This window comes from Pleurodeles waltl, chromosome 2_2 (assembly GCF_031143425.1).
Source record: "Pleurodeles waltl isolate 20211129_DDA chromosome 2_2, aPleWal1.hap1.20221129, whole genome shotgun sequence".
NCBI lineage: Eukaryota > Metazoa > Chordata > Amphibia > Caudata > Salamandridae > Pleurodeles > Pleurodeles waltl.
The window spans coordinates 867,650,998-867,671,741 of NC_090439.1; the positions used below are offsets into that span (position 1 = coordinate 867,650,998).

The 20,744-nt window shown below is 43.3% G+C and overlaps 1 protein-coding gene across 1 annotated transcript in view; it reads left to right on the forward strand.

Moving 5' to 3' along the window:
• The window catches only part of LAPTM4B (lysosomal protein transmembrane 4 beta), a 585,847-nt gene that overhangs the window by 136,743 nt on the left and 428,360 nt on the right, over window positions 1-20,744 (forward strand). The gene's annotated exons all lie outside the window — the stretch shown is intronic.

Sequence of the window (20,744 nt, forward strand, 5' to 3'; positions counted from 1 at the left end):
CAAGCTCCGGTACATCTCACACTATGCCTCCCGTTCAGAAGCAGCCGGGAGAGACAATGGCGCTTCCCTACATTACCGCTACAAGATGCATTGTTCGTACAGCGATGATCGACTATTAGCGCCTCAATAAGAGCTCAGTGACCACTCAGGATACTCTATGGGAGGCATTCAAAGCATACATTAGGGGCAATTGTATTTTCAAACACTCTGGGGTGCTGAGGGACATGCGTAGGAAACTAGAGGGTATCAAAAAGGAACTGACCAAACTTCACTCTGTCGCAGCCCAACACCATGATGTGCCTCCCTCGCATGAGCGTGCTATGCTGCTGACAGAATACCACGATCTAGTTGCCGGAGAGGTCCTCTTCTTGGATAAATATGCCAGAGCCCACAGATATAGGGATGGTGAACATCTGAGGTGCACATTTGCAAATCTTTGCCGACCCTGAGGGGCTCTTCTTATAGAGCTGAACTCCACCTAGATGGGGGAAGCAGGGTGACTACATACAAATTAAGCCATTCTGTCGACTCTATTCCAGTATTATACACTCCTCCATGCCAACCGTTTCTGAGGAGGTGGGACAGCACAGACAACATACCTGGAGGAGATGGCAGTGGTATGGCTGCCCCCTTCCCACAGCCAGTTCCTTAGTGAACCAATATCGAGTGAGGAAATTGTGAAAGCTATTGACTCCAGTGCAAGCTATTGACTCCAGGGCTGGATGGGTTCACTAGGGAATTTTACAAACATTTTAAACACCTCCTTGCCCCTCGGTTTCTGGCCGTGTATGCGGAATCCCTTGAGGCTGGTGTCCTCTCTCCTTCCCTGCAGGAGGCTGTAATAACCTTACTCCTTAAGCCAGGTAAAGACCTGCACTAATGTGGATCGTATGGACCCTTATCGCTCCTAAACTTTGGCAACAAGATATTGGCTAAGGTGCTCTCCAATCGACTTGCCTTCCTAGAGGAGCAGTTACTGTCCCCTGCACAATCAGGATTCATCACCCACCACTCTACCTCCTTAAGCCTACAAACTGTCTTCACTGTCATTAATAGGATTTCCCATGGCACCCCAGCTGTGGTGGCTCTCCTAGATATGGAGAAGTCATTGGATTCTCTAGAGTAGTCCTTTCTCTACGCTGTTCTCCTCAAACTAGGTATCCTCCGGGTTCTTCTCACTGATTAAACTTTTATACACTGATTCTATAGCTCGTATCAGACCCAACGGCTCATTATCTCCCCTCTTTCTCATTACCCGTAGCAGTAGCCAGTGCTGTCCACTATCCCCATTACTTTTTATTGTAGCCATTGACCCTGTAGTCCGGCACCTCCAACTGACTCATATGCATTGCCGCCTACAGTTTCCCACTGGTCCCCTCTTCATTTCACTTTACGCTAATGACATACTGCAGTTTGTTTCACACCCGGAGGATAACCTTGCTGCCCTCCTCCGGGTGGTGGTCCGATTTGGATGCCACTCCGGTCTCCAGATTAACTAGTCTAAGTCTGAAATGTTCCTCCTCACAGAGACCACTAGTCCTTTTCAATGTGAATTTCTACTGCGCTGGAGTGATGGCCCAGTTAAGTACTTAGGCATCTTTCTTCCCAATAAAGATCAGGTAGTGTGCTTGATGTACGGCCCTGCTATCGACACACTAACTGCTCACGTAGATCAGTGGATCCGATTGCTGTTGTCCATAGCAGGACGCATAGCGATTATAAAAATTGGTAGTTCTCCACAGATTTCTTTATCTGTGTCTGAATATTCCCATTCCATTAACCAAAGCATTCGTCAATTCACTGTGCAGCCTGCTCTTAAAGGCCATTTGGGCCAGTAAGCGTTGGCTCGGATACATTGGTGCCCCCATATGAGAAGGGTGGATTTGGTGTGCCACATCTGCACATACACTACTTAGCAGCACAATGGCAATACGCACACCACTGGTTCAGTGCGGATGCCAGAATCCCCTATGCCAAACCTGAAAGGGATCCAGCCGCACTGGTGCCTCTAGCTTTTATTCTCCTTAGTGGAATCCCCCTTAATCCTAAGGACATCCAGACTCTGTTCACTACATGTTGGGCGTGGCGGAAACTGCAATGCAAATTGGGCGGCTCAATGCTTTTCTCATCATCACTAACATTGGTTAGAAAACCTCTGGCTCCCCACCAATTGTGAAGCTCTGGTGAAACGCATTTTAATGCGGTATGACCTCCATACTATCGGGGATCATTTCCCAGCTGGCCATGCAAATGTACTCTGACTCCCGCTTTACTAATGCTGACCTGTGGACCGCTTTGTAATGCACTCCATACACAATGCGCCGCATGCTGTCTGCCACCATCCTATCATACTTGCTGGCACCATATGAGTTCCCACCTCTGACAATGGTGATAGGCAGTGGTGGCACCCCACTGGTATCAAAACTGTTTCATGCCAGCATGGTCTTGTTCCTTGATTCACAAATTCATACATTTTAAATTTCTGAAACAATCTTACATCAGCCCTAATGATCAACACAGATTTGCTCACACTAGATCATCCGACTGCCCCAAATACCACACTTCAACAGTAGACTTTATCCATATGATATGGACGTGCAGACACATTGCTTTTTACTGGAGCGAGGTCTTTGTTAACTTGCCCAAATGATGGATATTGATTCCAATCCGGACCTGCTCCTAGCTTTGTTGGGTTACACACAAACTCTCCCTAAAGGTATCAAATGCTTTACCGCTATGGCCCTCCTCTTAGCCAAGCATGAGGTCATGATAGACTGGGGTAGTGGAAGCTTACCCACGGTTAAGAACTGGCTCAAGAGCTTGACATATTGTGACACCACCAGTGAGCTGCATGCCTCCCTTCAACCCCAACTTCTAGACCATAGGACATCTGGTAGCCCCTACAAGACTACTTTTTGTTGGCAGCCGAGATGTTGCAAGACACGAACACCTCGGATGCTGCAATTACGCACTATACCTTCCCCTTAGCTCCTTCATCCCCCCTCTTGGACAACCCCATCTAGACATCCTTGGGTGTTAGCTGTAGATGGATTTTCCATATGCTTTGGGACATGCTATCCTTCCCTCCCCCCTTGAAACTGGCCACCTGCTTTTCTACACTATGTGCTTACTTTATGATTATTGGTTGTGTGCGATACACTGTGCCTTATGTGCACAGACAAGGCTTTGTATTTCTTGTTCTGAGATTGTTTTCTTGGATCTCCAGTCTTAGGATCCTCTCACAACATCTCGTACTGGTCATCAGTGCCTCACTAGGAGCTATTCTGCCCTAGAGTATGTTGAAATGTCCGCTTCTTTGTACTATTCACCATTATGGCAAATGTCCCCTGTTTCAGCAGGTATGGCTCTACTTACGTACCAGCATGCCATGTACACTGATGTTATTCAGTCTGCCTACAAATAGGCACTGCATTTATTTTGTGACTTACCATTGATGTCTGTTTAAAAATCTTAATAAACAAAATTTGAAAAAGCAGTGTATTTGTGTGCATTGCTGTGACTGGAGGATGGGAAACCAGAAACTGAAGAAATTAGGCTGGAGACATGGCCCCCTTTAGAAATTCCACAAGGGCCTTGTTAACAAATGACTGTTGATTAGTTGTTCCTGAGCATTGTAGTTTGGTAGAGCTTAGCGTTTAGGGCTGGGACTGTAGTTTCATTTGTTCAAGGAGAGCAGGTTTCTGGGCAGATCCTGCCATTTTGACTGAACCTAAAAACCTCCTTCTCCCTCTTTCCTGAAGTAATAATTAGAGTGAGTCTGTCCCCCTTAGAGCCTATATAATTTTATAAAAAGGCCCAGCCCAAAGGAACTTTCCACAGGGTGGAAAATGTTTTTTTGTGTGAAAAACCCTCACCCACCAGGGTTACCCCTTGGTGGCATGCTTCATCATTGGATTTCCTCCCGTTCTTCTGCAGAACGAGGCATGCTACGACCGATGGAATACGTGGGAGCACTGTTATATTTTCATCAGTGTGAATACTAAGAGGGATAGGAGTGGAGGGGGTCTTAGGTGGGTTATAAATACCTGCCTATGGATGGTATTACTAATTTAATGTGTCTCACAGGGGTGGTATGGTTAAAAAAGGGGTGTTGGAGGTGGGGTATACTATGTACTTTACCTCCTAAATGGTCTACATGTTTCGGAGTCTACCCCTAGACTCCTCTTCAGGACCAAGTTGGACTCCCTAGTGTCACTCCTTGATTTACTACCACTAGTGAAAGCACTAACATTAAATGCTTTGTGGTATGATGTGGTACCTACAACTAAGGTAAAGTAATACCCATTGGTAACGATGTCCTTCTGGAAAACTTTCTAGTGTCTACGCTTTTGCATCATAGATCCTCTGGGAGGGGGGTGTACTTATAGTCACACATTCGTCAAAGCGACACTCCCGCTTTCAGACCCTGGGGAGGTGAGCATTAGGCAGAAAGCAGGAGTGTCGCTTCGACAAATGTGTGACCCTTTGGAAAGTTCTCTGGACTGGGCCTTTTTGTAAAATTATATTACTTCAGGAAGGCTGATGCCAGCCGGGTGCAGAGAACTCATACTTAATTATATCCTTTTTGTGGATACTCCTGCTAGGAGACAGCCCATTCCTGCTGTGAAAGACATCCCTTTGCACAAATGCCTTCGCTGGAAACAGGTGACCGGATGTCACCTCAAGTCAGCACTGGAGGAGCTGAAAGCCTAGAAGTCTCCATTCCTGATCAGAAATGTAAGGAGTGTGGCTGGCCCTGCAGCAGCAGAGACTGTCCAGGGGAGAACCCCAGCATGTTTCCAGCGTTAGGAGCCCCAAACGAAGCCGACAAGTCAAGAAAGCCATTAAGGAGTGATCTGTGCTGCTAATGTGTTTTCCAGTTTCTTGGTGCAGTTAATGAGTGAACAGTACCAACACTGAACCTGAGCATGTCGTTCTGTGAAGACTGGGAGCCCTTTGCAGGTTCAGAAGACTGGTCGACGATAAGAGGAAAACTGTGTTTGCCGAGGAAACAAAGATCCTTGATCAGCCTGGAGGCTGTAACCTCCCTCAAAGACAACACTGTGAGGAACTCATCCTGGAAACTATAACTACCACTGCTGATCACCTGCCCTCAGCTGACCAGAAGGGACACTGGTTCTGGAGTAAGCTGCTGTCACATCCCCATCTCACTGAGACTGTCCAACAAACCTTCTTTTGAGCAATGTCGTAGTTCCCCTGCTAAAAGTCAAGTCAAGAGGTCGGAGTGCAACCTACGTCTGCCCCAAGCAGCCAGCAAGTAAATCTCTGGCTTACCCTGTACAGGGTACAAAACACAGTGACTCCAAGGTGAGCCCAACTCAGCCACTGGGGTTATTTGCATATGGAATGATAAAAACATTGTAATGAGTTGCTTATCAAGTCAGTGAAAACTTTTGATCCATCTGAGCCTAACCTTTCCTGAGACAGTAGAGAACTGGGTATGGTAATAGTAGAATCGGAAGCTAAACGGGAGGGAGAGAGATTAATGGAATTGTGGGGGAGGGTGTAGCACTTCACTGTTAGTATACAACTTAGTACCACCATGTATAAATGACCTATTGGATTGTGTAGTATTTAGTGTTGATGTGATATCAAAGTACTTTTTTTCCTTAAAAGACAGCCTCTGGGTAGGACTTTGTTATTGTGCCTGCTGGTCAACTGTTCAGTTCTGAGCTCTGGCCCCCCACATTATCTCCCTGAAAAACTTGTGACTGCTCGCCTTAGAGTCAAGTATGGAAAGGGTTGTTGTTAACTCAGTTTGCAAAGTCCTAGTAGGATGGAACGAAGGATACAAATAGCAAGTTACTTCAACCACCAAAGTTAGGGCTCTATTATCCCTGTCTGCCATGTGGCCGCAAATGAGGTCTGATAACTGGCAGCAGTCAGTGTGAGAAATGCAGGTTCCAGTTCCAGGTGTCATGATCGAATATAAGATGGTGGAAGGAGACCTGGAAACCATGTCCTTGAGTAAGTTGAGGGATCTGTTGTTGAAAAGGAGTTGGAGGGCTGTTAGAAACTATGGTGGACTCTGAGGAGGGCGTGGAGAGGTGCTGTGGAATCAGGCTCTCTTAAGCCCTTAATAATCCTGACAATGCAAGGTCCAGGACCTCTTCTTTATCATGGATGAGGTACTACACATGCCCTCATAATAGACAATTAACTAGCGTTTATGCCTTCTTATGTCATTAGAAGGTGGTGGCAGCATACTATATTTTTGAAGAGAAAGCAATAGTTTTATCTCCAGCCATCAGTTTGCTGTGTTATAAAAACCCATACGTTTGTTGCCAAATACCAGCTTTTGAGTAAACAAATAAAAATTACCCAAAACACAAGGTTGTTTTTTTAAATACATTTTTGTTCCCCATATACTAGTGTTTAAATCTGCATGTTTGACCTTTATATCCACGTGATCCACATATCAACTTAAAGTATTTACATGTTCTACTTCTTAATGTGGACAAAATATGCTGCTCATGCCCATCTGTTGGAGTAACATGGATGCTCATCATATGCTCATGGCTTTCACCAAATATCACCTATGACCACTTTTTTACCTTGAGGAGCATCAGAAACCATCAGTGACCACTGTATGCAACAGGCAGCGTTAATGCCTTGGAATAGGATGCCACAATAGGCCAGTGAGAGCTGTCTTCTGCTAGTGCTATCGGCAGTACTGGTCAAACACCAAATCTTTACACAGCTCTTGAGAGAAGGGCGACACCCTAACGCTCCTAGTAATAAGCAGTTTGTACTCTAAAATATAGTACTTAACAACCTATTGAGGACCTCTGTAACACAATAATGGAGTGACACTAAAGATTTGGTCCGAGATGACCATCTTTTTGGAAATAGTATTTTAAGGTTGTACTAGAAGAAAATTCAGAGATGACAGCAAGTGCCAACACTTTATATAGTTTGCAAAGAATGTAATTATACGTCCTTCAAGTCCAAAGATGTTATTAAGCGTGGGCACGTTTGACATCCTTCAGGACTAAATTCTTGTTATGCTAAACACACTGGCTGCAGGGCTGGCTTGGCTTTTACACCTGCATGGACTCCACGCGTATTTGTGGAACCACAGTAACCTATGCATGCTCTTGATTGCCATCATGACCTCTACATCCCTAAGCCCAGGAAAGACCTGTACACTTTAAGGGTATTTTTGTTCCACTTTCGTTCTCGTCAGTGGGCCACGTGATTGACTGTTCCACATTAGCTATGCCTTTGTACTTTCTCCCTGACAGAGGCCTTGTGACCACTACTTTTCTGTCATAAAAGAGATGATTGGTCTTGTGTTGTAGATTATCCTATATTTATACTAATTTAGTAATTTATACATCTTTATGTTATGCTGGGATGGAAATCCCTTCCAAGAAAAAATGTAATTTGATAAAGGCGTTCACACTCCGTGGGTACTAACAGATAGGCATAAAGTTAATTTATCTCGGGTGCACTTTTACCAACTGTTAATGGAAGGGTGTCACAAAAATCCAATAAACTGGTTTCCACTGAGGGTGAGCCATCAGTTGAGAAAAAAGTGAAACCTCTGAGTTTTTAAACATATAGGTGAATATGTTCTGTTGCGCTTCGAGTACAGAGGGTGTGGCATTTCTCTCACCGTTTCCAATCCGTGGGAGAAAGTCCACACGCTTCTCCATTAAATGTGTACATCTTCGCCATGTTTCAGAATCTTGCAGTGCTGGGGTGGGAAGGCTAACTTTTCAAGGTCTTCAACTCTTGTTGACGTATAGTCAAACCTATGTAACACTCACAAAACTAGAGCCAACAATAGACCCTTTTTTTTTTTTTTTAGAAATGAGCTCACGTGCATGATGACTTGAAAAGTCTAATACTGGGACATGTGACAGTGAAATCCGCTGCAGTTCGAAACAAGCCTGGTATTCTTCTTTCAATACAGTGCATGAAGACAAATATTTTTTGGTCTAGAGCTCGTGGAAATGGACCTGATATTTGTCACGGCCCTTGAAATATTACAAACCATTTATCTTGAAGATATCGAGTGGAGGGCGTTAGGAGAGAAGAGGAGGCGAGTGAGTGTGCTTTATCAGTGGTGGCATTTTCTGCATCTATAGCCTTAGCACTGTTGGATGATGGTGCAGTTACAGCCTCGCCACTCTCAATGTCATTCATGTGCTCCTGGTTCAGGGCTTCCTGCATCCTAATCTACATTACTAGCAGTAGCGTTGTTCCTCTCAATGTGAAATGGTAGCCACCCCTTCTGTAATGCTTCCACCACCCTAACGGTGTTAATTCTTTACATATTGTGAGTAATCTTTGCATGATGGTGGTGCTCAGCCCATATGTAATGCCAGAACCGAAGTATGTGCTTTTGAATGAAATCAGCTGTATATAGATGCATGCACCAACTCGGTAACTGTATGAGTTATTACATGAGCTTAGATAGTTTAGGTCAGAAACAGAGCTGTGGCTGCTGGTTTGTGTTTTTGAGCTGTAGTGTCTGCAGTGCATGAGAAGTTGAACATGCAGTAAGGATTATTGAGTAATGAAGCAAATATAAGTTTATACTAAGTACGCGTACAGTACCTGAGAATATATAAGAGGAAGATATAGAGTGAACATTTGAAGGAGATTTATTTCCCCTCTATTTGCACCGGAATTTTAAGGAGTAAAGAATAACAAAAATAACATATTTCACCTTAAAATATCTGTAAATCTGCTCTTGCATAGTGGTGATAATTCCTGACCAATTACAGAAGTTTTCTGAGTTATGCCCTGGTTTCAGGTATTCTGGCGTTTTATGATCCTTGTTCAAACAGCTGTTTCCGTAGGGATCACAATTTAGCAGGTCAATCCTGTCAGAATTTAACAGGAGAAAAACACCTGGTAAGTACGTATGTACCAAAATCTATAGGCAGAGTCCCATGTTTAGTGGAAAACTTGTGTTGGGCGCCCGGGCATATTTTCATAAAAAGGCTTCTAGTCAGTGGCGTACTGCAAAATGAAGGAGCCCCATTACAGAATGTGATGAGGGGCCCATGAGTCTCCCATATCTCACAAATATACATTGGTATTGGCTGACTGTCCCCCCCCCCCCAGGGGGTTGGGCCCACATAGGCTGCAGGGGCCTGCATTACGCCCCTCCATCTAGGGGTAGGCAGAAAAGCAGGCCTTCCTTGCTTTTTATATTTCGTATTAAGGATACTTCCTTACTGACCTGTGTTGGCAGAGCTCTAAACACCTCAGAGTGAGCTGCTGCAGGACTGAGCGAATTGGGAACACTGGTTGCTGATCTCAGTTGCTTCTTTTGACTTCTAATAGGTAGACTGGCTCAAAAAAAGCTGTGGCTGAATCTTAATGGATTCATCAAGGTGAATATTGCAAAGTGTATGTCTGTCACCTCTTTTACGCACACTTGTCACATCTTGGGACTGTGAGCATTAAGACCCCTAGTCTAAGGGGCAGACTCAAGGAACGGGATTACACAATCACGCCGGGAGGTGTTAAGGTGTGGTCTATAACAGTTACAGGCTGTTGAGAAGTTAGTTGCATGTTGGAGGCTGAGGAATGAAGATGTTGGGTAAGAGCTCCGTGTGTGGCATGTTCTTGCGCAGGCTCCCAGACTGGGGAGGATGTGACAACATCAAACAAAATAAGGAATAACATGTTAACTGTTTGCCTAATTTGCAAAGTTATTTGTTTAAAATTGTTATGGACACAACCTCAAATTTATCCGACGACCTTAAATGATTTTCAAAATTCCAAAATATCACCAATCATAGATTTCAGTGATTGTGTAATATTAAACTGGCAGAATTACGATCAGCAGGAAATCCATGTTAACGGTTATCCATAAGGCGAAATGCATCTTAACCTTTTTTGTCTTTTTTTGGACTGTTTTACAGTTAACATATTTTTCATTTTGGCAAACCTAGGGTGTGCAAAATTCGTATAATTTGCTTTTTAGGAAATATGTGTAATTTCAGCAAAATCAATTGTAATTATACAAAATGCGAATCCATCATTTCATGATATATTTGAACACGAAATGCATCCCGAATTCTTTTTTTTTGCTAACAAATGTGCAAGAAAACAAAAACACTGCAAACAACAGCTGTTCACGTCCTGTTGTTTTCGTGAATTGGCAGTAAATGCTTACAGTGACTGACACATAATTACTTGAAGTGGAGTAATGGTGAAATTTAGAGAATTTCTTTCAACATGCGAAATGTGAAATTATGCAAATTATGCAAGCATAATTTAAATTTCACATACCCAAAACCCCATCCCCTGCACCCTTAGTAAATATGGGCTTGTTTGGGGATTTTTTGAGGCCCATTTACGCACAATTGCCATCCTTTCTTTGTAGTAGCTTTAGGTGTTTGGTGGTAAAATCCAGTTTAAATGTTTGTGAATGCCCACACAGTCATGATGTGGTGGGTGTTCTTCTCATCTCCTCTAGCCACAGGCCTGACTCCTCCTTCCACCGAATCCTCCCGTGAGTGTTTAGTAGTCAGATAATATGTCACTGTACTGATTTTCACAATGTTGTGAGTGTACTTTGCTTTCTGAAAATTTAACAAATCCTAATTATGTAAATCTGTATGCCTCTCGCCCCCCCTCCCCACCCCCCCCTATTGAAGGGGGCCAATCACAGGCAGAATAAAGCATTCTCCAAAAGCTAATATGACAAGATGTAAAACAGGCACAGCTCCGTAAGAGGAACTTCTACAGCACTGCAGCACCAGTAACAGCAAACTCATCTGTGGCTGTTGTGCTAGCTTCACTCACTCACTCTGAGTAGGAACAGCACAGAAACTGGAACCGTGCAGGTAACTAACGAACTGAAAAGGAACAGCATAGGCAGCATCACCTCAAGCATTATACACACTGTTCATAGTACTCTTTCATCTTGATGCAAAGCCAGTATAATCTTTTAGAAAGTCAACATGACACTGTCTACCTGGCTGAAAAGCTCTCCAACTCCTGCGGCTGTCGGACCACCTGCAGCCAGGACACCATGAGCGGATCCTCACTATACTGTATACCACTGCTGCTGATGGCCTCCAAGCAGTACTCCACATGCACCACTGAGCAGCTCTTCTGGTTCCCCACCACTGCACCCCAGCCCTCTCTGCACCTTCTTCTGGGCAGAGGAGGCTGATGCCCCTTTAACTCCATCCTGCAGCCCCTCTTTGAGGCCCGGCCCTCCTACGAATGGCTCGCTGCCCCTCATCTCTGTTTCCTCAGAGCTGCCTCACTCTGCTGTGCACAGACTACAAACTCATCATCCACAACAGTCAGGGTAGCTGAGGATGCATGAGTTTCTCTAATTCACAATCCAGTGCTGCCCTTCCCCGATACAGAACATAAAGTAAATGTTGCCAGCATGGGCACTCACCACGGTAGGTGTGGTGCTTGCTGCATAATCGACGGATTACCAGTTTAAATATATTTGATCCAGGTGGCCTCTCTATTGTACATTTATTTGGTCCTCAGTGTTTTCCATGATTGAGGTATATCAAGAATAACATATTGCCCAAGGGCCCCTGCTTCATTTCTATCATAGTCAGCTTAAGCTTGTAAACATAATACTACATCTAACCATTATAAATGATCACTGTCGCCTGAAGGGTTTAGCACACATTTGGGGCCACATGTAGGTAGCTTTTTGCACATCGCGAACAGTGAATTTCGCTGTTTGCGACGTGCAAAAAGCACATCGCAATGCACAAACCCCGTTTTGCGATTCGGTAACATGGTTACCGAATCGCAAAATGGGTTTGTGACTCGCAATTAGGAAGGGGTGTTCCCTTCCTAATTTCAAGTCGCAGTGCAATGTAGGATTGTTTTGTGACCGCGAACGCGGTCGCAAGCCAATCGCATTTTGCACCCATTTCAAATGGGTGGTAACCCATTCGCAAAAGGGAAGGGGTCCCCTTGGGATCCCTTCCCCGTTGTGAATGTCACTGTAAAAAAATTTCAGATTTTGTTTTTGTAATGCATCTAGTTTTCCTTTAAGGAAAATAGGCTGCATTACAAAAAAACCCTGCTTTTTTGAAAATCAGTCACAGACATTGTGGCCTGCTGTCCACAGCAGGCCCCCATCCCTGTGAGGGCCGCCATTCGCAAGTGGGTCGCAAATTGCGACCCACCTCATGAATATTCATGAGGTGGGCATTTGCGACCCCATTGCGAATCGCAGATGGTGTCAGGGACACCATTCAACATTCGGATTTGTGACTCGCAAATTGCGAGTCGCTCTGACTCGCAATTTGCGGGTCGCAAATCTGAAAGTTGCTACATGTGGCCCAGAGTATCTGAAAGAGAGAACGGAGTGAATTCACAGTTTAGCTTTAATTCTGTGTATAATCATGGTGAAAAGTGGATAGCAGGTTTGTAACAAGAGTTTTGCTGGCACTTCATGAATTAAATTTTGGGCGGGTTCTTTTAGGTCCAACTAGTGAGCTCCTCTATAAGGGCTGCTGCACCAATCTTCCTATTTGCCAATGACAGAATTGTAAATACAAATAAAAATAAGTATTGGCAAAGCCCACAGGTCTGGCATTGGCCTGGCAGCATTTTGGTAATCTTTCTTTTATTTTGCCATGGAGTTTGTAAAACTTTACTGCTCAAGAAGCTGCTATGCCCTCATCTAACTAAAAAAAAAGCTTTGGCGAAAGGCAAAAATGTTTTTGACTAACAAAAAAACATTGTCATTACATAGAACTCTCTGGCACAGAAGTGAGCTACTTTGTGTGTTGATATGCTCCTTGTGAAAAAGCAGCACACCACAAACCACAGTGAAGTTAGCCAATGGCTGAAGTGGGCTAATGCATTGCCCCTTGACCATTCTGGAGTGGGTGGATGAAAAATGTGAAAGGCGTAACCGCAAACTGATGGACGAAGTCTGGCTGAAACCCCCTATGAGTAAGTATGTTATATATATCATATTAGTAAAAAGTCTTGGCTAAACAGACTAAAAGGGCCAATTGGTCCGGCATTAGCTGCCAGCCTCTTTCCTTTGAGAAAGAAGGCAAGAAAAATAGAGGAAAAGAAAGGAAGAAAGGAGGCAAAAAATGATGGACGGCAAAGGGAAGGAAGAAAGAAGGAAGGAAGAAAAGTAAAAAGGCAAGAAGGAAGGAAAAAGGAAGAAAAACTGAAAATATGGAGAAAAGAAAAAAGGCAAGAAGAAAGGAAGAAAAAAGAAAAAAGGCAAGAAGGAAAGAAAGAATGAAAGGAAGGAAAGAAAATGAAAGTAAGAGTTGAGGGAAAGAAAGGAAAAGAAAGGTAAAGAAAAAGAAGGCAGAAGGTACGGAAGAAAGCAAGAAAAGAACGGAGGATGGAAAGAAAAAGGGAAGAGAAGCAAGGATGGAAAGAAAGTAGAGAGAAGGGAGTAGGAAAGGAAGGAAACAAAGAAAATAAAACGGCAAGAAGGAAAAAAGAAAAGGGGTAGGCAGTGCAGTGAATGATAACATTTACTTTCATTAAAAGTAATTTGTTTTCACCATGGTTGGTGCAGTTACTTTCTACTGAAGAAGGACAGCAATCCTGAAAAATTTGTCTAGAAATACACAGCACTGGCTGCACCAACTAGGGTGAATACTAAATACTTTCAAATGAATTAAGTGTTGTCATGCATTCCATTTACCACAATGCATCAGGGCTGGTATAGTAGGGAGCGTGCTCACTGCCTCTTTTGGGATTAGCTCCTTTCCGAGTTGTTGGGCTGATAAGCTCTGGGATGCACCTGCATCCTAGTAGGGGTGCAGATACCTGAAAAGACTGTGAGCAGCATTGCCTGTACCCCCAATTTTCACTTGTTCCTCCCTAAAGAAGAACGACAATCCTAAAACATGTCTAAAGATCCATAGCACTGGCTCCACCAACAATGATGAATACTAAAAAGACTTTCAAATAACATGAATGTTATCATGCACTGCATTTACTGCAATTCATCTGGGCTAACTATGCATGAGTATGCTAGGCAGTGTGCCCCCTACCTCGTTTGTGAAGAGAAAAAAGAAGCACAGAAAAAAAGCACGAAGGGAAGAAGGAAGGAAAAAATGGAGTGAGGAAAGAAGGAAGGGAAAATGGAAAGAAAAGGGCAACAAGTAAAGAAGATGAGAAGTTAATAAGGAAAGAAAAAAGGCGATAGGAAGAAAGAAGGAAATTAAACACGAGGCAAAAAAGCAAGAAGGTAAAGGAAGAAGGGAAGATAGAAGGAATGCATGAAGGAAAGACGAAGGACAGGAAGGAAGAGGGAGTGGAAAAAAAGGAAGAAAAAGAAAGGAAAGGAAATTGCAAGAAGGAAAGAAATAAGGATTATATGAAAGAGAGAAAGGAAGGGAGGAGGTGGGAGAAGGAAGGAAGGAAAAAAGGACAGAAAGAATATCTGTGAGGAAAGGCTGAAAGGAAGAAGGAAAGAAAGCAAGGAAAGGAGGGGGAACAAAAGGAAGAAAGAAAGATGGAAAGAATGAAGGGCTAGAGGAAAGACAGAAAAGATAGAAAGGAAGGAATATAGAACAAAAGTGAATGAAAGAAAAAGATGGAAAAAAGAAGCAAGATGGAAAGAAGAAATAAGGCAAAAGAGTAAGAAGGCAAGAAAGAAAGAAGGAGAAACAGAAGGTAAGAAAAAAAAAGGAAAGACTGGGTTGGCAAGATGGACAGAGAATACTGACTAGCCTATAGCCAGAGCTCAAGTAAGCTAATGTGAAATAGCAGCGGTCAGATAAACAAAGGCCTCTTGAAAGGAATTTACTACAGCATTAGAAGGAGATGGGATCTGATAAATCTGGACTGTGCCCTATGTTCACATCAAAAGTATCCTGCTATCACACCAGCTCCAAATACAAAGACAGCGTTAATTAAAATCAAAAACATTGGCACTACCTTGTGTGCAGATGTGCTTCTTGTGAAAGAACAAAATGCAGACATTTAAAGTGAAGTTAACCAGTGCCTTAAGTAGGCTGACCCGTTGTCCCATGCTGTAGAAGCCAGTAGCAAAATGTGAATGGATCACCAGCAGATCAATGGATGAAGAGAGGTGGCTAAAAGGCATTTAAATAAGGATATTATACTTATAATTTCAGTAGAATCAGAAGATCTTTGCTAACTCCAAACCTAAACATACAGGGCCTCTTTACGACCCTGGCGTCCGGCGGTAAGCTGGCGGTAACACCGCCAACAGGCTGGCGGTGTTCCGCCAACTATTATGACCGTGGCGCAATAGCCACGGCCATACCGCCGGCCCCACCAACATACAATACTAATAATCCACCGCTGCCCCTGGGGATTATGAGTCCCCGACCGCCAGCCTGGCCACGGCGGTAAACACCGCCATGGAAAGGCTGGCGGTAAGGGGGACTTGGGGTGCCCCTGGGGGCCCCTGCACTGCCCATGCAGTGGCCCAGCAGAAAAGTCATAATACGGAGCCAGGAATACCGCCGGCACTGCGGTCTTTATAAAAGACCGCCGAGGTTGTAATGAGGGCCACAGTCTTTGAAACATGCGTTCTTTTCCTGTTGTACAAAAAAGGCCCTTGTGACTAATTTCACTGACACCAAGTCTCTGGTTGTGAATATGGGTAAAGTATGACCTACAAATTAGTCTATGAACAGTGAAAACATGAAAGGAGTGTAATATTTTTGTTGTCTCAGGATTTGATTTATCAGCTATATAGAGACTGTATAGACCATTCCCACATGGCCATAAGGATCTTACCTTGCAAGCTGTTGTACCGCCCCGAGTTACTATCTGATTCTGTGGCAGAGCCACCAAAGTCTTACTACAACCTTAGAAGGCACAGGCCAAAGAACCATCCTACACAGTGTGCTGAGTTTGAAGCATTTCTGAAACAGCTATCACTGTCAGTAATGAAAACGGAATTTCTGTAAAAGGTAACACGTACTTTTGATTGCATCGGGCATTGGATTGCAAATGAAAGAAAAAGGCAATAGGAAGAAAGAAGTAAAGAAACCACAAAGAATGAAAGAAAGAAGGCAAAGGAAAGAAAGAAGGAAAGCATGAAGGGAAGTGAAAGTAAAGAATGAAGGAAGGAAAACAAAGGAAAGAAAAAGGCAAGAAGGAAAGAAAGAATAAAACATGATGGAAAGAAAGAAAGGGAGGAAGTTGGGAAGGAAGGAAATGAAGATCGACAGAAGGAAATTAATCTATGAGGCGATGCTGAAAGGAAGAAGGAAAGAAAGCAAGGAAAGGAGGAGGAAAGATAAAGAAGAAGGAAAGAATGAAGGAAAAGAAGAAAGAAAGAAGGGTTGGAGAAAGAAAGGGAGGAGAGAACGAGAAAGAAAGAAAGATGGAAAGAAAGAAAAAGGAAAAAAGATAGAAAGAGAGAAGAGAAGGCAAAAGAGTAAGAAGGCAAAATAGAAAGAAGGAGACACAAAAAGTAAGAAAAAGAAAGACAGGGTTGACGAGATGGACAGAGCATACTGATATGTCTGTAGTTAGAGCTCCTATGAGCTGATGTGAAATCACAGCAGTCAGATAAACAATGGCCTCTGGAAAGGAATTTACTACAGCACTGGAGGGAGATGGGTTCTCATAAAGCTGGACTGTGCCCTATGTTCACATCAAAAGTATCCTGCTATCATACCAGGCTCTAAATACAAAGAGAACGCTAATTAATAACAAAAGATTGGCATTACCTTGTTTGCAGATGTGCTCCTTGTGAAAGAACAAAATGCATACATTCAAAGTGAAGTTAACCAGTGGCTTAAGTAGGCTGGCACTTGGTTCCATGCTGTAGCAACTGGAAGCAAAATTTGAATTACACATCATCAGACCAGTGGATGAAGATAGGTGGCTGAAAGGCCCTTGCCCATGCACACCATGGGCATAGAGCAAGAATTCCTGGGGAAACCTCTGCCTTTTTGTAGGTATTCAATCTAAATATTATTTCAAAAATGTGGTGCTAACATAATACTGTGGGGGAAAATACTGAGACCAAATAATTGACGGTGTAAGAATACATGGGTAAGTAAAAGTTTCCTTTGCTTAACTCCATATATGTCTTCAAGGTACATAGATGTGGTGTTAAGAATAGTAAATATGTACTTACTTTTTTTCTAATGCAAACTTTATTGCATTTTCAAGTTATCACAATTCACACTGTAAAAGTTATCACATGCAAATAATGTTGCCGCTATGTATATAGAGGAGCTAGTATTCATCACACAATACCCATTCTTTAAGATCATAACAGAGGATAGTGTGATAGTATTTCTGTTAACCTCTCCCTAACCCTCCCTCCAGATGACAACATATTACAACAAATTGCGTCACTCCTTGATTAAAACAGTAATAAAGGCTGAATCGAAGGGTTAGGAGCTCTCGGGCGCACCACAAAGAAAATTCATTGGGTAGTGTTAATTTCGTGATGCCTACATTACCTGTCAGGTCCTGGGGTGGGCTAACGCTCATCTTCACTACTGTGTATGGTTTGCCCTGATATAAGAGTAGGTCCCACTCCAAAGCAATAGGTGTCCTGCGCAGCCCTCTGTATTCCTCCCTATGCAGTGCACTGCTCTCTGCAAGCCCACATCCCGTCATTTCTTCCTTCCAGTGAATGTCCTGCAGAGGTTTGGGGGACTTCCAACGCCTAGTGATTAAGCACTTGGCCAGTAGCAATGCTAGATCCGTGAATTCTGTGGTTAGCTTGGCCTTTTGGAGCCGAGGGTAAAGGCCCAATATGCAGGAGTCAGGGGTCCACCAGTGTGATTGACTTTTAAGGGTTGTTAGAGACCGGGCTATATCCTCCCAGTTACTCACCAAGGCCGGGCAGGCCCAGAGCATATGAAGCAGGCCCGCCCACACACTGCCATAACAGGGGCAACTCGCCGGCGCACCCGGAAATATATTATTTATCCGGATTGGGGTAAAATAAGCTCTGTGAAAGATGGAGAACTGAATAAATTTGAACCTAGCATTGCGAGACACTGTTTTAGGGAACAATAGCAGAAATTCCCAGTCCTTGTCGGAGATAACATGGGACAAATCCTCTTCCCACTGTGTGCAGAGGGGTGTCAGTGTGGTCCCTGTGTGAACTTTAATTCCCCTATATAGCCCACGTAATTAAGCGAGAGATGTGGCCCATCGTGTCGTGTGTGGTTGGATTCTGCCCATCAAGCATCGGGTCATAGTGCAGTATACTAGCATGCACTAAAAATAAATTGTCGGTAATCCATGGGTAGCTATAAAATCTGCGTGCGTTATAAGTATCCCGTCTGAAAATAATGTCGAAAGTGTCAGTGACTGGGATAGCTCTCCTGCCGCTAGTCGCCTTGTCGTTAACGTACCCATCGGTAGCCGGTGGCCACGTAGTGGTATATTCGGGGGGTAAGGGCCAGGAGTACACAAGTATTTCTTCGCTAGCTGCCAGTATTGTGAAGCGACACACAACATAAATCTGTACTTAGTTACATATACTTACCTTCCCGGTATTTTGGTACCTGATATTTTGCCCATGCTATTATGGTAGCTTAATATTTTTGAAACAGTATTTTGAACATACAGCCTTTTTGGATTAGATTGTGGTCCTCAGCTAACTTGCAAGACTATTGAGATGACATTCAACACCCTGCCCTCGATTTGCAGGTCTGCAGACTACTGCTCCAAATCTGACATCCAGGGTTATATTAACCAGAACGGGCCGGTAAAATCATTGTGCCTTTCATATTAACGCACTGCGACTGGATTAAGCAGTATTGTGCAGAATAAATTGTAGTGTGCCCTATGGTTTTGAATTAACTTCCTTTCACTGTAGTCACTGGAGAGGAGCCATGTTTTCAATAAATGTCAGCGAAATTCAGATTGGGAAAGTTATCTCATAATATGTACACTAAATCGTAGGAGATGAGAGAGAGTTATTCAGTTTCTGCAGCAATCAAGAAGAGAGAGTAATTATTTGTATTCCTTGTATGGAAAGGAAATTAGTTTAAACCAATTATATCATGAGAACCAACTTACCGTGCTTTATTCTTTACCTCTCTGCTGTTGTTATTTTTAATTAATATTTCTATTGAATCCAACCACTCTTAATGTATAACATAAATATAATCTTTTACAATCTTTCTAGTATTTATTTTTTGCTAACTCGAATAAACCTGTACCTCGCTACGTGCACTTACCTTCAGTACCTATACAAAATAGACTTAACGTATCAGTAAACAATGGTGTTGTCAATAGCGTTTTGGGAGCTGTGTTGGTTTAGGGTGCTTTTTTGCATTTCATATGTGTGTATCTTCTACGTTATGCTTTTGTTATTTTTTATTTGCCTGTCATAAATCCGTATCTAGAATGACTCACCAATCACTGGCCTACAGAGCCAGTAGAAACAAATAAAATATATTGGGCCTTAATCCTTTACCTAATTTCTACAAGATTATTTTAAATATTCCTTTCTCGTTATTTTTGTGTAGATATTTTGCGCAAAACAAACTGAATCCATGGGTTCTCTTTTAGTTACCCTGTGTTGGAGAAGTATTGCTGATCAATTACATGAGATTCCTTCATTGGATAACACTGGAGTAGAAACCTAGGAGAAGTGTGGCACAATGGTTAGAGGGCAGACCCTAATGCAGAGATTTAGCCTGGGACCAGTGTTCAATTCCCATCTCAGCTGGTCTTGGGCTCAATTCCCTTGGCCTAATCTAATTAGTGGGTCCCACCCTGTAACTGTGGGCAATAGCTTGCTTAATCTCCACAATGGCCCTTATAGCACTTGGATGCCTGGCTTCACCTTGGGGGTTGCCCTGGAGTGGGTACCTCGCAGGGAAAAGCCAGGAGGGGTTCCACAGTGGTATGCATACAATGCTTTGAGACTCTAACAGGTGAGTAGTGCGCTATACAAATGTGAAGTTTAAGCCTACATTTTCAAGATCTTTCCACTTCCCTTTAATTCCACATACTATCTAATGAGCCAAATTACTTTCAGTTACTGCTGGGCTAACACATATTTCCTTTTTTGGGAGGAGAGCAGCCTCCACCCCTTTTCTCCCTTTATAACTTTTTAACTGTTCACGCAGCCAGGCTTCTGTAGACTCTGTGTTACTCCTGACCAAGAGGTCCCCGAGAGAGAGGGTTGAAGAGTAGTGGTTCTCCTCCAGAGGCACTTCATAAACATCTAATAATTTGCAGTTTAAGATGAATTTACTGTGTCGCTCCACTTCCGTTTAAAATTACTGCTTTAAAGTGAATTGGCCTGCTCCATCAGGATTACCATAGCCTGTTAGGGTGGGCACAGTTTTTCATGCATGGTCCCCTGGCAAACGTCCTTGTCTTGGCCTAGCTTATGTTGGAGATGCTGTGTGTGCCTTTTACCAATTCTACGAGAAAATCCCTGTTTCACAAAACGCAGGCATGGCTATTTCACCTAATAAACAGGCCTGCTCTCTGGGGCTCAGCAATATAGAATTTATGCACCCTATTCTTCTCTTGTAAAACAGACAACCCAGTGCCCGTGCTGTCCTTTGTTAATGTGTTGCCATCCCTCCATCACATAAAAAGAAGAGATGGTAAGTTGTAGGAAGGGCTTCAAAAAGATTATGTAGTCAGGGAAATAGAGGAAGTATACAGCACATAAAGAATGGATTACTTCACTTTTTTACTGTGTCTTACACAGGCACTGGATTGCATATCTGGCTTTAGGTGGCACGTGGGTAATGTTCTAGTGTAAGGACTGTAACATGAGAGATGGTGAGGGCGTAATGCCTTACTGCAGTTACAGC